Here is an 11,772-nt window from a genome sequence, read left to right as displayed (position 1 = left end):
GTGAACTAATTGCAACCGGCAAGTAGACAAAAGGTAACCTGTTTCACCTAAATCCTAAAGTCAACAACTATTTAATTGCTAAAGTAGATGATAGTTGGCTTTGGCATTAGAGATTTTGTCATATAAATTTTGATAACATTGTTGAGGTTAGTAAATCCAAGTCAGTAAGAGGTTTGCCTCAGTTAAATAAACCGATGAATGCTCCATGTAAGGAATGTTAGTTAGGAAAGATGACATCCTAAAATTTTAAGAGAAAATCTTTTTCAGCAGAACATTTGTTAGAATTCGTTCATACATAACTCTGTGGACCAATAAGGAATAAAAGTATTCAAGGTGTCAGATATTTTATGATCTTCACTGATGGTTGCTCAAGAATGAAGTGGATCACATTCTTGAAGGATAAAACAAAAGACTTTAGTAAGTTCAAGGCATTCAGGGCCTTAGCTGAAAAGAAAAGTGGTAAGAAGATAAAGTGTCTGAGGACTGATCAAGGTGGTGAATTTACTTTAAACAAATTCACTAGATATACAATGGAATAAAGAGGTAAATTTCTACACCGAGGACACCACAACAGAAGGGTATTGCAGAGAGGGACAACCAGTTAGTTGTTGAAGCTGCTAGAATGATTCTTATATAAGGAGGAGTATCAAAATGTTTTTGGAGAGAAGCTGTTAGCACAGCTATATACACTATGAACCTGATATTGGTAAAGAGAGGTAAGGATAAACCTCCTTATTAATATTGGTATGGTCGATCACCTAATGTCAGTTATTTTAAGATTTTTGGCAGTAAATGTTTTATCAAGAGAGGTGACTATGTAAGTTTGAGGCTAAAAGTCATGAATGCATATTTCTTGGTTACTCCACCAAGAGTAAGGCCTACAAATGTTATAACAACCGAACACAAAGAATTATTGAGAGTGTTGATGTTCGAGTGGATGAGTATCGTGAAGTCTCAGAAGAAACCAGTGAGGAGAAAAAGGATGAAGAACCTTGCATTCTAATTTTGGAACTAGAACCAGTGAAGCCAAAAGCTAATGAAGCGAATGCTGTAGTACCAGTTCAACCAGAACAAGTAGATTTAGAAGAAGAGGAAGATAGTTAAGAAGAAGAACCTGAAGATAATGATCATGTTATTCCAAGGTATGTGAGACTCAATCATAATCTTGACCAGATTATTGGAGATAAAGATGCTGGAGTGTTAACTAGAAGAAGAATCAGAGAGAATTCTTGCATGATCTCCACTATTGAGCCTAGAATTGCTAAGGAAGCATTTGGGGATGATCACTGAATTAAAGCTATGGAAGAGGAGCTTGACCAGATTGAGAAGAACAATACATAGACCCTAGTACTTAGAACGATGAATAAAAATGTGATAGGTACTAAATGGGTATTCAGGAACAAACTGAGTGAAGATGTAGTAGTCAGAAACAAAGCTAGACTGGTATGGAAAGGTTATGAACATGAAGAAGGAGAAGACTATGGTGAGACATTTGCACCAGTTGCTAGATTCGAAGGTGTTAGGACTCTACTTGCATTTGCAACATATAAGGGATTCAAAGTATATTAGATGGATGTGAAGTCAACATTTCTAAATGGAATACTGGAAGAAGAAGTATACATTGAGCAGCCAGATGGTTATGCTTTGACTGATGCAAAGGACATGGTGTGTAAATTGCACAAGGCACTATATGGTTTGAAGCAAGCACTGAGAGCATGGTATGAAAGGCTACATTCAGACTTGATGAAGATAGGTTTTCAGAGAACTAGTGAAGACAACAATATTTATCTCAAATCTAAAGGAGATAAGATAATGGTTAGTGAAGTGTTTGTGGATGATATCATATTTGGAGGCAATGATGATATGAGTGATGACTTTGCAAATGAAATGAAAAGTGAATTTGAAATGTCTCTAGTGGGAGAGATAAAATTCTTCATAGGTTTGCAAATTCAGTAGATGAAGAGGTATTTTTATCACATAGTCTAAATATGTGAAAGAGGTATTGAAGACATTTGGAATGAGTGACTGTTAACCAGTTGGGACACTAATAGTTATAGGTTGTAAATTGTCTAAGGAGGATGAAGCTGCATTTGTTGATGAAAAGGAGTACATGTCAATGATAGAGAAATTGCATTATGTTGTTCACAACAGACCGAATATTGCTCATTTAGTTGGTTTAGTTGCCATATTTCAAAAGAATCCAAAGGAGGAACTCTTGATAGCAACCAAGAGGATATTCAGATATTTGAAAGGTACTATTGACTATGGATTATGGTATTTATATGCAGGTAACTTTGATTTGAAAGTTTATATGGATGCAGATTGGGCAGGTAATGTTGATGATAGGAAGAGCACAACCTATGGTGCATTCTTTCTTAGAGGAAGGCTTGTTTCATGGAGCAGCAAGAAGCAGAGCTGTACATCATAGTCCACTGTTGAAGCTAAGTATGTTGCAACGTATATGAATTGTACCCAGGAAATTTGGATGAAACACATTCTGGAAGGATTCAAGCTGAAGATTACAGATCCTGTAAAGATTTAATGTGACAACAACAGTGCAATTAATATCTCAAAGAAACCAATTTTGCATGCTAGAACCAAGCATATCGAGCTGAAATATTTTCATTTCTTGAGAGAAAAAGTGCAGAGTAAAGATGTGTTATTGGAGCATGTTTCTACCAACAAGAAACTAGCATATATCTTTACTAAACCTCTGCCTAAGACTACTTTTGAGTATCTCAGAGGTCAACTAGGGGTTGTGCCCCTACATGAGGTCAATTGAGCAAGATGTGGAATACATCAGTCCCAGAGCTAATTGAAGAATCTTGAAGCAGGATTGGTGTAGAGTGGAGTTATTCCATGGGGGGAGCATCAAGTTGCAAGTTGATGTTGCAGAATAGTGAAGTATGACACTGCATGTTTTACTTTCACTTTAGCATTGTTATCAAAGGGGGAGAAGAACTATATGATTGGGGAGAGGAACCATATGATTGACAAAGAGAAGATCTATAGCCAGTTACCAGCTGAAGACATGGAGAACTAGTTGAAGGAGAATACATAGTAAAATATAAACCATGATTCCTATTCACAATCATATCAATCAAGGGTATTGATATTTGTATTGCCATCAATGCCAAAGGGGGAGATTGTTGGCATTTGCATAAAGATTGCATAGATGAACTTTTATATTGTCATTGATGTCAATTATATCCACTAATGATGCTGTAATAATGTTGTTTTACAACCAGTAAGTGAGCTTGTGAAGGAAACCGGTATTACTAGAGAAGAAGGGAGATCGACCGGTAAACCCTACCCATTGATATGCTAAACCCTAACCGATGGAGCTTGGTGAATCAGTTGTATTGGTTTATGATAAAATGATGAGCAATAATGATTATGCCACATATGCATGTTGTATGAGATGAAGTTTCAAATGGTTTTTAGCACATAGAGATAATGTTTTTTGTCTTGGGAATGAACAAGTACATTGCATGTAATGGAAACCGCGTGATGAGTTATAGGGATCGATGAAGTGGTGATCAAGGAGCGGTCGAGGTTATATTGAATGATGTGCAAGTGATTAATATATAATCCAATGGTCATATTTGAACCAATTTGTTTTTAATCTCTATAAGATCTTAGGTTTGTGATGTGTTACCAACCTATTGTTTTGTTTATAAGTTTGATGAGTTGTTTTGTTATAGTGTTGGCAATTTTGGTTGAACGTAAGAGTGATTGGTTGCCGAACCAGATGATGTATCTGTAGTATGTGTAAAGGTAGATAGGAGCATGAAAAGGGCCTGATCAAGTAGAGTAGTGCTATTCACCAGATCAACAAACCCCTGTTGTTCTCTAACAATTACAAAAGTCAAATCCATTAATCGGGTAAGCTCTAACAATCTTAGTGTTGTCTAAATCCTCTAACCAGGTGATCCATTATCTTGGATTTCAAATCCTCTACCGAGGTTACTCCTAACAAGGTATTTATTCTAATAGGGAATTATAGTCAATCCCTTAACCAGGTGGTCCCTAACAGGATCTGTTCTTAATAGGACTTATTGTAAAGCTTTAATAGGCTTGGCTGCTAATAGGGAGAACTTCAAAAGAGTTCAGAATACTTTTAGACTATATTCATCCCCATTGCGGTTTTTCCCATTTGGGTTTCCACGTCAAAATCATTGTGTCAAGTGGTGAATGTTTTTGTGGTTATGTTTGATATGGTTAATTTTCTTAACTGCTAAATCCACTTAGAGATGATATGATGACCGTTAACAGTCTGAAATGAGCTTTTACTTTTATCAGTAAAGTATTTGGATGTTTTCGTTAAAAGGTTTTGAGAGTTCAAAGTTATTTTACTGTTATTCTGTTATGATAGTCAACCAGTTTACTTGACAATGATATTGCAATTTGTAGTTTAGTGTTTGAACCAATCAGTTTTGAGTTTGTCTTGAGAGGTTGTTTTTATTTGGTGAAAAGTTTGTGTCATTTTTCTATCTACTGATTCACCCCCCTTCTCAGTAGTTGACCGGATCCTTATTGATTCATCATACCATCAATGCCAATCTTCTTCTAGATCATCTTGTTTAAAATCTCTATTGCGATCCCAAATATTTTGGCACTCTAATCTATCAACAACTAAAATAAGGTCTTTATATTATTCTCAACATACTCCTTTGATATTTCATAGGGTAACTCCGGTAGGCAATTAGTTTTGGCTTGATCACCTCAATGTAGCAACAATTCTTAATGACCAAAAAAGTGATCTCATTTCTATATTTCTAGACCAAACTAGTAGGAATCCTCTCACTTTCCTACATCTCATTTTCATAATTCTTGAACCAAATAAAATATGCAGTATTGTATGCTTCATATCATTATTAAATTTCTAATATGATGTTTTATTTGCACCACTACAAGAGTGAAATTATTCCACACTATACTTTTAATACCTAGGACCTCATTCATAAAATAAAAGCTAAGAAAATTATTAGATACCCATCCTAAACAAATACATTATTTTCTTTCTCATGTCTAGATCATCCAAAAGTTATTGTCTCAAAAGATCATAAAGATCAAACTTTTCTCCTTCAACCACTATCTAATAGGAAAAGTGTATTGTAGTGATAGTGGCAGAACACTTATGGTTCTAATAGTAAATATTGTTGGCCAAACCCATGGTTACACAATGGTTACCTAGATCAATGATGTCCTCAATGGTCATATCCCTCCTGTCATATTTTGCTCAAATACAATATTGTTATTCACCAACTTTAGAATAGGAAGTATGTCAATGATGCACAACCCTGTGAAAGCCCTAATTGTTGCAAATGTGTCCTTTGTTGTCATTGATATCAATTCCTCTCCCACTTTTGGATTGGTAGGATGACTTGGGGAGTTGATGCTTTCATATTCATCTTCTTGCACCAATTTTACCCTCTTTTCCCTTCTCCTTTCACCACCACTTGAAGTGGAAGCCTGCCTCTCAGGATACTTGAATGCTGGATGGCCAAATTCATTGCAATTGTAGCATCTTCTTAAGAATGTATTGGAACTTCTTTCTCCAAGTATACCTCTTGAACCATCCCTTTGATCTGCATCTTGTTCCTTGCGCTTGTTTTTATCTCCTTGGTCTTCATAGGAATGTCCTCTTCCTCTATTGGTGATGAATCTACCTCTTCCCCTTCCTTTTTGTTCTTTCTTACTTTTCAAATTCTCTTCAACCCTACATGCCACTTGAAAACATTCTTCAACAGTTTTTTTGGGTTACAAGACTGATTTAATCTTGAATGCTAAACTTCAAATCATTCAGGCATCTTGCAAATTTCTCCCTCTCATTCTCCACATGTCCAGACCTTAGAATGAGTTTATGAAACTCCTCGGTGTAGGTAGCCACATCCATGTCTTTTTTCTTCAAGTTTTGCATCTTCTTGAACACTTGGACCTCATAGTTTGCAGGTAACAATTGACTCTTCAATTTGTTCACCATTTTGTCCCATGAATTGATCATGGACTTGTTTTGCTTCACCCTTTCTCCTTGGGTATAGTTACACCATGTTAAGGTAGCCCCTTTCAATTTTGTCTTTTCAAACTTTACCTTCTTTTCCTCTGGCACTTCCTTGTACTCAAAGTAGTTATTGGGAGAATCAACTCGTTCTATCACCTCCTCAGAATCCATTTTGCCTCCATACATTGGAAGATCCATCTTTACATTAGAGGTCCCCCCTTTCACTGAATTTAAATAATTGAGAAGCCTTCTTTATTTAGGAGCCATCTCCTCTTCTTGATGATTTTCTTGAGGGGTTCCACCTTCACCCTCTCCTTCTTCTTCTTCGAGGTCATTGTCACTTTATTTACCCCTATCTGAAGACCCAAACAAAATGGGGGTATTTAAACTCCTCAAGAACAAAATAAATATTGACCAAAATGGGGGTATTTAAACTCCTCAAGACCCAAACAAATATCCCCCAAATAATTTTTTAAAAGGGGTAACCGTTGGAAAACAACTTTCATTAAAATATGTAAAAGTTGCTAAGCAGCTTTTCCATCTTTTTGACAATTTTTTGATCTACTCAACATATAAAACTAAAAATTAACAAATTCCTTCAAAACACATTAAAATAGACCCTATAACACTTATTACACCATTTCCACTCATGTGGATACATTTTATTAAGTTTGACCAACTTTGACCCAACTAGAGCCTTATAGGCTTACATGACTCCAATGGCATCAATGGCCTTACAAATTGATTTGAAGTGATTAAAAATTATCCTTAGGACCTTATTAAACCTTGAAAAAACACAAAAAACAAAATCCATCACAAAATCCTTCACTAGGCATGACAATGACTAGGTGCTCCAACACAAAAAACTGAAGTTTGTATTGATGCTAGAATCTGTTTGGTGGATGGAAGAAAATTCATGGATGGGATGAGACATGAGAATGTATGCTTTTGTTTAATTTCTAAGAAAAATGACAATTTAGAGCATGAAGAAGAACAAAAAGAAGAGATAAAGGAGTTGCTATCAGAATATGTAGACATCATTTCAGAAAATGTACATGATGGATTACCCCATGTGAGAAGTATTACGTATTTCATGGACCTGATCCCTGGAGCTAGTTTTCCTAACAAAGAATCAAATCGGATGACACCAAAAAAAAATGAGGAATTGAATAGACAAGTGCAAGAGTTATTGAGGAGAGGTTTGATCAGAGAGAGTTTGAGTCCTTGTGCAGTTCCAACAGTGTTAGCACCTAAGAAGAATGAAGAATGGAGGATGTGTACAGACTCTAGACTAATAAACAAGATCACAATGAAGTACACATTTCCTTTGCTTAGGATGGATGACATAATGGATTGTTTAAGTGGAGCCAAATAATACACAAAGATAGACTTGAAGAGTGGATACCATCAAATTAGAATCAGAGACTTGGAGATGAGTGGAAGACAACATTCAAGACAAATGAAGGATTGCATGAATGGTTGGTGATGCCTTTTGGATTGATTAATGCACTAAGTACTTTCATGAGGTTGATGACTGAGGCATTGAAGAAATTCTTGGGTAAGTTTTTTATTTTATATTTGGATAACATTTTGATTGTTAGTAAGACCAAGGAGGAACATATGTTGCATTTGAGACATGTTTTGTAGAGGTTGAGAGAAGAAAAGTTGTTGATAAACATTAAGAATTGCAGTTTCATGAAGGAAGAATAAGTCTATTTGGGATTTGTGATATCTGTGGATGGATTGAAGATGGACCATGAGAAGGTAAGAGAAATTATTGAATGGACTACATCAGAAAGCATTGGAGAGGTAATATTATTTCATGGATTGGCTAGTTTCTATCGAAAGTTTATCCAAAATTTCTATTCAGTTTGCAGCCCTATGAATGAAACAATGAGAGGAGATAAAAAGGATTTCAAGTGGACAACTAGAGAAAATATGAGCTTTGAAATGTTGAAGCAGAAGGTGACAGAGTAGCTTGTGTTAACTTTATCAAATTTTAGCAAAGCATTTCAAGTGGATTGTGATGCAAGTGAGAATACAATTGGATCAGTGTTTAGTCAGGAAGGAAGACCAATAGCTTATTTCAGTGAGAAGATGAATGATGCAAGAAGGAGATATTCTATGTATGATTAGAAATTTTATGCCATAATTCAAGCATTGAAGAAGTGGAGACATTACTTGCTGCCTAAGGAGTTATGAACTTATAAGGCACTGAGAGCGGGGGGGGGGGGGGGGTGAATCGGTGCAAGTAAAAACAATACAAATCTGATTATCAATTTAACCAACTTAAAACTCAATAGGCATATAAGAAATAACACCAAGTATGCAATCACCACATAAAGTATAAACCACATGACACAAGAGTTTATATGTGGAAAACCCAAATGGGAAAAACCACGGTGGGAATTACTACCCACAAGATCCACTATCTGCAGTATAGAGATCTGAATGGTTAAGGTCTACAACACCCGATTAGGGGCACACCCTGTTAGAAGTGTCTAAGCCCGATTAAGAGCTATACAATAAGGCCTATGAGGAATAGTCCTATTAGGAGCTATCCAAGTTATTGGGATTTGCAAACACAAGTTAATGTGTCACCTGTATGAGGATTTAATGATCAGAACTATTAGGATCTGACTGCACCCTGTTAGGAGTGACCTTGTAAGAGGATTTTCTTGCTGCAACTATTAGGGAGACAAAAAGTACAAATGATATTAGTATAACACCTTCTGTGTCCAATAAGACACACTTCAAAATATTACAACATCACAAATAATTCATCTCTCAACTCCTCTGATCTTCGCACTATCAAAATTACAAAATTCTCTCATCTATATATCTCACTATCAAGCTCACACACACACACACACACACATATCTTTTCATACCTCATCACACAATTAATTTTATCATAAGGCCAGCTAGAACCTTATTACAATTCCCTAAGTTCAATGCATCTAGACAATCTTGCATTGTACGCTTTAGTTATGCCGGCCACCGACATAACAAATCCAATTCTGTGTCGTTTTATCAATCTGAGTGATTTTCATCACTATCGGTTAAGTCTCCATCCACTAATTTGTTCTGTCAAACAAATCTCATTCAACTGATCGATTCAGCATGTGCGGTCACAAAAATATATTTATCTAATAGTCTTCAATGTTGCTACAAACCACATCATCTCAATCTTCATGATTTTCATGTACTGGTTGTCAGAATGTAACACTGTCTACCATTTACTGGTTGAAGGCCTAATTACCGTTTCTGATTGAACTCTTTGCTTTACTGGTTAAGTCTAGCTGGTAGAACTGTAGGACTTAGATGACTCAAAGAAACATAGTTGCCATCAATGACAACATACAAAATAGTCATCATACATAAATCTAATATCTATGCACAACAGACATATACCGTTTACATAAAAAACACACACATTATCGGTTAACTACAAATGATCAAATGCCAACAAGGAGTTTGTGTTATATATGGATCATCAAGCTTTATAGTAATTGAATAGTCAGAGTAAGTTGAATAAGAGACATATGATGGGTAGGGTTCTTACAGAGTTATACCTTGTGTTGAAGCATAGAAGTAGAACTCAAATAGAGTTGCTGATGCATTGAGCAGAAGGAGGAACTTACTGATATAGATGAGAGTGAAGGTGTTAGGTTTTGAGGAATTGAAGAACTTGTATGAGGATGACTTAGATTTTACGGAACCTTGGAAAGCTTATAATGAACCGGTTATGGTAGAGAAAAGTATGTGGTTGGATTTTTTCGTTAAAGATGAGATGTTGTTTAGAGGAGTTCAGTTGTGCATACCTAGAAGTTCTATGAGAGAAAGTCTAATAAAAAAAAAGCATAGTGGAGGATTAGTTGGACACTTTAGAGTTGATAGGATAGTAGCATTGGTGAGTAAGAATTACTTTTGGCCTCAGATTCATAAGGATGTCAGGAAATTTGTGCAAAGCTTTAGGATTTGTCAACTTGCAAAATGTAGTAGTAAGAATGTTGGATTGCATAAGATTTTGATAGTTCCAAAGAGACCTTGGGAGGACATAAGTATGGATTTTATACTTGGGTTGCCTAAGACACGAAGAGGAAATGATTCTATATTTGTGGTAGTGGATAGATTCTCAATGATGGCACATTTCATACCTTGTAAAAAGACAACATATGCAGTACCTGTTGTAGATTTATTTTTCAAGGAAGTGGTGAGATTGCATGGATTACCTAAAAGCATAGTTTCAGATAGAGACACTAAGTTTATTAGATACTTTTGGAGAACACATTGGAAGAAGCTGAAGACAGATTTAAAGTTTAGTTATGCTTTTCACCCATAGACAGATAAACTAACAAAGGTAGTGAATCGGATCTTCGAAAATTTTCTAAGATTCTTAGTTGGAGAGAATACCAGAAGTTGGGATTTGATTCTTGCACAAGCAGAGCTTGCCTACAATAATTCAGTGAACAGGAGTACCAAAAGAACACCTTTTGAGATTGTTACCAGAGTACACCCTAGAGGCATATCAGAATTGAGAGACATCAGTAATGAAGACAAGATAAGTGTAGAAACAAAAGAATTTACAGAGCATATGAAGGCAATACATACTCAAGTTAAACAACATCTGAAGGACATGAACACTAAATATAAGGAGAAAGCAGATGAGAAGAGGAGACATAAAGAATTTGAAGTAGGAGATGAAGTGATGGTGTATTTGAGAAAAGAAATATTTCCAGTTGGAACTTATAACAAGTTAAAGATAAGAAAGTTTGGACCTTGTAAGATCTTGACGAAGTTCAATTTTGGAAATACATATGAAGTGGAGTTACCAGATAGTTTGGGTATTTTACCTATAATCAAAATTGCAGATCTACATTAGTATCATGAAACAAAATTCAGTGAAGATATTATAGTAGACCTAGAGAAGCAGATACCTCAGTAGACACTAGATAAGATTGAAGAGATTTTGGAGAGAAGAATTGGACGTAGCACCCAGAGCAATCAGTACAGAGAGTATCTTGTGAATTGGAAGGATAGACTAGTTGAAGATTCATCATGGATTTCTCAAGTAGAGGTAGACCTCCTTGGGTTTCCTCTGACCCCAAAAAAGTGAGGGACTCACTTTTTCAACAACCCTAGATGTCTGATGTAGGAGCATCCCTAGTTCTTGGCAATCTTGCATCAACAAAAAAAAAACATTTTCTTTTAATTTGTTCCTATTTTGTAGTTTCAACATTTCATTATAAGTTTCTTGGCATTTGCTCACTGGATCTGGCAAAGCTAGATTTTAATTGTGGACATTTTCATTTGCCTTATCCTACGTCCGCATGACACTTGGATCTTTTCTTAGCAAGTTATCGCTTTTGGAATTCGAGATAGTTTTCTGACTTAGAACACCAAAACCGCTTGGACCTATTTTGCTAAATTGGCAAATCTTGCAGATAATTTTTGCAGCTTGCAAAGCTTCAATTTATTGTTTTCAATGTTCCTTGGCATGTGGTCAAACTTCCTTTGGTCCGCACTTCATCTTATGGATTTTTCAGATGGATCTCTTTGGTAGAGGCCAACCTTGTTGTTTTCCACATTTCATCTTGTTCATCGAGGATTGTTTCACCTTGAGCTGACACTTATCACCCTTGATCATATAAATAAATGTAATTAAGCATTTAGAATCAAGTTTAGGAAGATAGGAAATAGATCTCTAGGCTAGGAGATCCGAGGTTGGCTTGCATTCTTGCTTGAGCCGGATGTTGCATAACATT

The sequence above is a fragment of the Cryptomeria japonica genome, chromosome 3 (assembly GCF_030272615.1).
Source record: "Cryptomeria japonica chromosome 3, Sugi_1.0, whole genome shotgun sequence".
NCBI classification, from domain to species: Eukaryota; Viridiplantae; Streptophyta; class Pinopsida; order Cupressales; family Cupressaceae; genus Cryptomeria; species Cryptomeria japonica.
The sequence above is the reverse complement of the archived record's forward strand: the minus strand, read 5'-3'. Positions refer to the sequence as shown.